The 6,713-nt window shown below is 30.4% G+C and overlaps 1 protein-coding gene across 1 annotated transcript in view; it reads right to left on the reverse strand.

Moving 5' to 3' along the window:
* Window positions 1-6,713, reverse strand: part of LOC119666888 (transmembrane protease serine 9-like) — a 67,501-nt gene that overhangs the window by 49,042 nt on the left and 11,746 nt on the right. The window lies entirely within an intron of this gene.

Here is a 6,713-nt window from a genome sequence, read left to right on the forward strand (position 1 = left end):
GATTGGAGTAGGAACTTAATAAGTTTTTAGTGTTATATCAGTCTTTTGGTAGGTCTACTTATAGGTTATTGTAGATTAGAAAACCATGCTGGAAGATTAAATCACCCATTCAATCATACCTAATGCAGCTTTGGCTAGTACGATGAAAGTGCCTCTCATCTACTCTATCTTTGCTCAGCTCATGTACGGCAACGACTCAACACTCAACACATTAAAAGCATTCTAAGCTTCGCCAAAGGTTCTAGGTGCTTTTAATCCCTACACGGTAATACTACACGGTAACACAATGCGAGCTAATCCTAAATGGATCCCCTAAAGATCGCTGGTGTAATCTAACTTTCATTTTCATAAATACAATTAACAAACTTACGTATATGTGCAGACTTCATGGTGCAAGTTTCGGTATGGCACTCAAGATATTGGTTTATGATCAATAAAATAATATATTTAAAAATAATCAAAGTGTGACATATCAAACATTTTTTTATTTTTTATAATATATTTAAAAGCCAGTGAGAAAATCAATTAACTTCGCAACGCACAACTCAAGATTTGCCAAGAAATATTCCACCGTGCTGTTAATTATGAAATGAAATGGACATAAATAAGGGTAAATCTACAACACAATTCCCGATGTGACAACTCTTTATGAGCATAGCGAAATTTACTATTGAGGTGATGAATAACAGATTGACTTGTCGTGAATATTGGAACTTTACTAGGATTCTATAGCTTTCACTTAACAGGAAAATAAGAAAAAGTCTTTAAGTAAGGTAACTTACTCCAATAAGCAGACTTTGTAGGAGTTACCATGATATACAAGAGGTGTAAACCATCTCTTATAAATTGTTTTGAAGTTTATTTTATATTGATAACATTGGACACTCGTCAGATAACAATGGCGCTATAGGAGAACTAGTTATTACAATGAAACCAAAAATATAATTTCAATCTAGATTGAGACCCAGATCAGCGAGCACCTTGCCTTCACCAGTCGGCCGTACCGAGTGCCTCTATGTTGTTAGTCATATAGTACTGCTACCGTAGAAGCGGACGTTCTCTTCCGCATTTAATATCAGCGTATACCGAATAAAACACGTTTCCAACCGGTGCATTTTCTTCCATTAGCTTTGCATTAGTGAACTAGTGAAACCGTTGAATTTTTATACATATACAGTTTATACAGTTTATTATTATTAATAGTTTAGTATTAAATCATAGTTGTATGAAAAAATGTTTAATGTTAAATAAGATTAAAAAACAAGACACATTTCTTCGACAATTTATATGTCTTAAGAAATAATGGAGAGAGTCTATCACAACCATCATCGTTAGTTGTAGAAGTTTTCTCTTAATTCTTATTTGTTTATCTTAAGTTTTTAATTAAGAATAACAACGTTAATTAGTAAATACGAATTAATTATTGAAAATTGTTGCAAATAAAAAACACAACTTAAAACCATTGAAGAGCAAAAAGTTTTCCTGTTGCTAAATGGCTTCCTTTCTGCCAATATAAGCCAATCTATTCAGGCTTGGCTAAGAAATTTCCATCAGATGCTGCCAAATAAAGCATTTAATTGACAGCAATTGTTGCTGTTGTGCATCATTGTGCTCGCCTTACTTTTAATTGTTGTTGTATTTGATACTGTCCCTGTGACTGTTGGCCAACGTTCGAACAGTGTTCAATCCCTGGTCAACAATTAAACAGAAACGGGGCGTCGAGTACTTTTACGTTTGATTGCATGCTAACATACAAACAACAACAATAACAACAAGAACAACAAAAACAAGAAACAAGAACAACTGCACTATTATGTAGAGAAGGGAGAGAAAAAAAAGTCAGATACATATCTACACAGATTGTCGTATACGTGCAGGCGTATGGGTGTATGGGTGTGTATCTGTGTTTGCTTACAGATTCCATTATATACATGTGTGCACAAACAAACCGAGTTGTTTGCTTAACTTTCCAACTAACCAATTGGCAGGAAATTGGACAACAAGGACGTGCATTGAGTGTACGAATATTTTTTTGTACAGGCGGTAAGAGGAAGCTTACACATTTTATGAGCACATACTCGTACTTCCTTATGAGCCCATATGTGATTCAATATATGTATATGTGTCTATAGCATATATAAGTATAGGCCAACAGTTGTCACACATATCGAACTCAAAACAAAGTTATGGACATGTCAACAGCAAGAACTCAAGCAAAAAAGTTTGTCAGGAAAGTTTGTCAAAAAAATGAAAAAGCAAGGTTGGGACTTCACATACAGTTGAACTTTGTTCACCTACTGCTTTTATCTAAGCACCGACAATTTCATATGGTTTTGTTGCGTAAATATTAAATTATATTATTTACATTAATTCACTTTTAAAGTAGGAGGTAAGTGCGCTTTTATTATTATTTTAATCACTTTATAATTATTTTCACATGTACAAAACACACGCTGTCATATGCAAGGAACTCATTTCGTACGCGCACCTGTGGCATTATTCATCCTTTCCATTATTCATATTCATAAGCATATCCTGTGCGTGCGCACTTGTTTGTTTGTCGGGGAGTGGGGGGAGTAGGGGGAGTGTGGGTGTTTTTTGTTTTATATTCATGAAAAATGTTAAATATACTTTATTTTGTGTTACTGCTTTTTAAAAATGTTGTTATTTTTCAGAAGCACACATTCATTTCGCTTCATTATATTACGAAAAGTCTACTGTACGTATACGAAAACAATAAATAACGTTTTTCATTTTATAATAAATATTTAAAAATACTCTAAAGTCACACATCTGCAGATATTATGGCTTTTTCATAATCACAGTTTTTAAAAATTCACTTTATACTATATCCACTTCATCTATTCTTTTTATTTTTTTTGTATTTTTACTATCCTTTCTTGTTTTTAATTATTTCACTACTATTTTCTACGCATAATTATTTTTATTCCATACGAACTGCACTAAATATTAAAAGTTCACATATTTTTGCATTCATGTGCATAAATATTTTTATTTACCTGCACTCAAAGTGAAAAAGTTACTATAATTGTGCACTCCATTCTGTGTTGTGACGTAAAATTACTTTGAGGTCCAAGTAGACATAATTATGTCAAATAATACTATATACAGAAAACGAAAGTTTGGAAACGAGTATTTGCATACACATACAATATTTTAAAAAATTATCTAAAGATATATAAGGTTAGGATCCACATCATTTACATATTCGATGTTGAAATAAAATATCATAATATCTCTAATGCACCAAATGTATATGTTTAATCAAGCAGTGCCTAAATGTCGCCGATTGAATTGCAATGAAATGGTGGAACGAAATCAGAACCAAGTAACATAGCCGCGTTCTAGTTAAGCTACTTTATAATCTAGTAATAAGCATGGACTACCTATATTTTAAAAACTAATCCGAAAATTCTTTCCACGCAATCTTTTTAAACAATCTTTTAAAAGAGACACAAATCTTTCCATTTTTAATTTAGCATAGCCAAATAGTATTACCATAGATAGCACGAAAATAGAACGCGAAATGAGTGTAGGAAACTTCAATTTGCGAATACTTTCAGTATGTTCCAAAAGACAATATGTAAATATACATTGAAGTTAAAAATATTAACAAAAAATTTTCATTGCTAAAGATATTAAAGGTATATTAAAGAGAGAAAGGGAAAAAGGCTTGTTTGCTTAAACCCAAATCAAACCTTTTGTATACGTCATTGGTCTTGCAAGCCTATTGCTATTTCTCGGCAATCAACAAAACAAATCAATTGATTTCAAAATAAAAAATAAACAAAAATTTACAAATTACAATCTTATTAGACAAAAAAGCAGGCATTCAGCTCTACTATAATATAAAATTAAAATTAGTAAAATAGTGTAAAACTATACTAAGATCACTGAGTACCCGTTGCAAAATGTCAATGAACTGTGCTGTATAGCTCTGAGGAATACAAAGAAATAAAATCATAGATGAACTAGCAAGATTAGGATCAGAAGTTTTCTCAGCAAGGAAGATTGAAGTGATAAAACTCGTGGCAGTGTTGATAAGGCAATAAGTACTCATATAAAAAAAGTATATATTATAATTAAGAAGAAATAGAACAGTTGCTGGGAAAAAAAGAAAAAAAAGGAATATCTAAAAACATCCATTGTAAATGTCTAGACTTATTACGAATGATATATGCCATAACAAAAGCTTATGAATTGATGAGCCTGGCAAAAATCTCAAACATAGATCTTTAACAAAAATCTTATTTATCAATCTTGAAGGTTAGTTAGTACGCTAAAGGATAGAAAAGGATATTATACTACTATCAAAAAATCTATCACATTTAATATGGAATTATTTTGACAATTAACACAGTGAGTAATATGTTAGATGGTTTACAGTGGTCATGTACACAGCTATATCAGCATGAACTCTCTTAACCTCTCTTAACCTAATCGATTTGATTAAATTTTGCTTTAGTCATACTAACATGATCATACGCATGATCTTAATTCACGTCTTTTTTCTCACTAAAGTAAACAGATTTTTCATTATACTTATAATGCTTACAGTGCATTTCTATGGATACAGTATTTCAATGAAAGTTGATTCATTAGAGTAGTCTAACCACTTGATATTTTTTTTTAATGCTTGTAGTTATTGTATATCTATCATAGATATTAATATGATTCTTTCTGACTTTATAAAAAGTAAGGTAGCAGACCAATAACATCTGTTATATTCATTTCATTTTAGCAATACGAAAATGGTAAGTAACATTTAATTCATAAAGATATATATTTGGAGTGGGGTGCAACCCTAATCCTAAACTTCTTTAAATACAATAACCTAGTTATGCTATTCCAAATAAATTCCAGTTCATTGGTATTCGCAAATTTTGATGTGAGTGTGAGGTTTAAACTAACTTATATTGCCACAAATTTTAAGTCTTTTTAATCCCTTCATAAAGGAAAGAGCAATTACTCTGTTTTTTTTTTTTTGCACATCGTATAATTAAAAACTCAAGCGTTAGAACTACTTAGAATCTTTGCCCGAACTTTATAATGTTATTCAAGGGAAGGTCTTGCAATTCGCTATGTTTCTCAAAAAAGAAAACCCCTACAGTGATAAAGCATTGCCGTGATTATGCTGCATAGAAACAAAGCAGTTGGGAGACACTTTCATCGTCCTTTCCAGAACTGCGGCAGGAGTACCTGAAATACCATGGACTGTACTTATAAGGTTAACTTTACCCAGTTCACTTAGTTCCTCAAAACAAATTTTGTTTGTATAGACCTGTCTAGTGTTAAAATAAGTGTTCAATGGTATATTTCATGTTTTTTTCCCGACAGTTTCTGTAGAAGTTTCTTCTTGTTAAACTTAGCAAAATGTTTGTACTTTTGTAATATATTTCCTTGATATTAGATATATGTCAAATTGCTTTATATGTCTATTATTTTTCTTACATTTGCTTGGTTAATCATACGTCTAAAGGAGAGTGCTGTGCTATCCATGTCATTTAATATGTTATATATAATTAGAACTGATTAAATATTACTTATTAAATTTTATTTCAAAGGAATAATTTTATATACTACATGGCAGTATACAGTATAATTTATATGATTTTATAACAAAGTATATTTTGTAAAGGGCGAGTAAAAATCGTTGGTGAATGGAGGTTAATAAGATTTATTTGTGGTGTGGTTTTATATCTTTTATGCCACAATATAATTACTTTTTAGTTGGTTTAACAATGTATGTATTTGAAAGATATCTTTTAGTCTGTAGGAAAAATGAAATTAATTTTATTTCATTTTCAATGACATTGCTTGAAAAAGTTGATAAAGAAAAACAAAGGTAAATGAAATGTACATATAAAAACATTTCAAGCATTCTTTTAAGAATAAATTTATATTGGTTTATATTGTCGAATATATAATTTTTCTTTTAAAAGTTTTACTTAACCATAGATTATGTGTAATATTAATTAATTTAAGTAAATTGAAAATGTCAGATATAAATTTTAAAAAGTATTTTTTATTGACTGCCTTATCTCTTCAAGCTCTGCATTAAAAAATTGCAATAAAAATTATTTATACAAACTTCAGCAAGCCCATTTGTGGTATATGGACGTACTTGTACGTATATGCCATACTGCCATATATTTCGGTACAAACAGCATAAAGCAAATAACAATTTCTTCAATATATCCTGCTACACTATCTTAATATTGTCTTCTGGTTAATGTGAGAGTACGTATGTATGGGAGTGTGTCGTATGTTTCGCAGGATATCGTTTGTGTTCATATTTTTGACTTTAAGTGCAAAGATTTCACTTAAAAAGTTGAATTTTTTGTTTATAGTTGAAAATCTTTTATGTACGTAATTAAAAGTTATATAGTTTTACCATGTCGATGATTTTAATTGAAAAAGTTTTTGCCGCGATTGGCAACCGCAAGGAAAATAATTTAAAATTAAGTACAGAAAAAGTTTATTAAATACCAGTCCAGGCAAGAAACCTTGTGGATTTTCGGAGAATATTAAATTGAGAAAATTCTCATATAAAAGACAATACTTTCGAGCAGTCAAAAGCAGACAGAAAAATATTTATTCATACATACGTAATTGTCTCAACTTTTACTTAACTTACTTTCACATATGAATATGTGCGGTATAAGTATGTACTGTATGAGTATGTACTGTAT

Source organism: Teleopsis dalmanni, chromosome 1 (genome assembly GCF_002237135.1).
Source record: "Teleopsis dalmanni isolate 2A chromosome 1, ASM223713v2, whole genome shotgun sequence".
Taxonomy (NCBI): domain Eukaryota; kingdom Metazoa; phylum Arthropoda; class Insecta; order Diptera; family Diopsidae; genus Teleopsis; species Teleopsis dalmanni.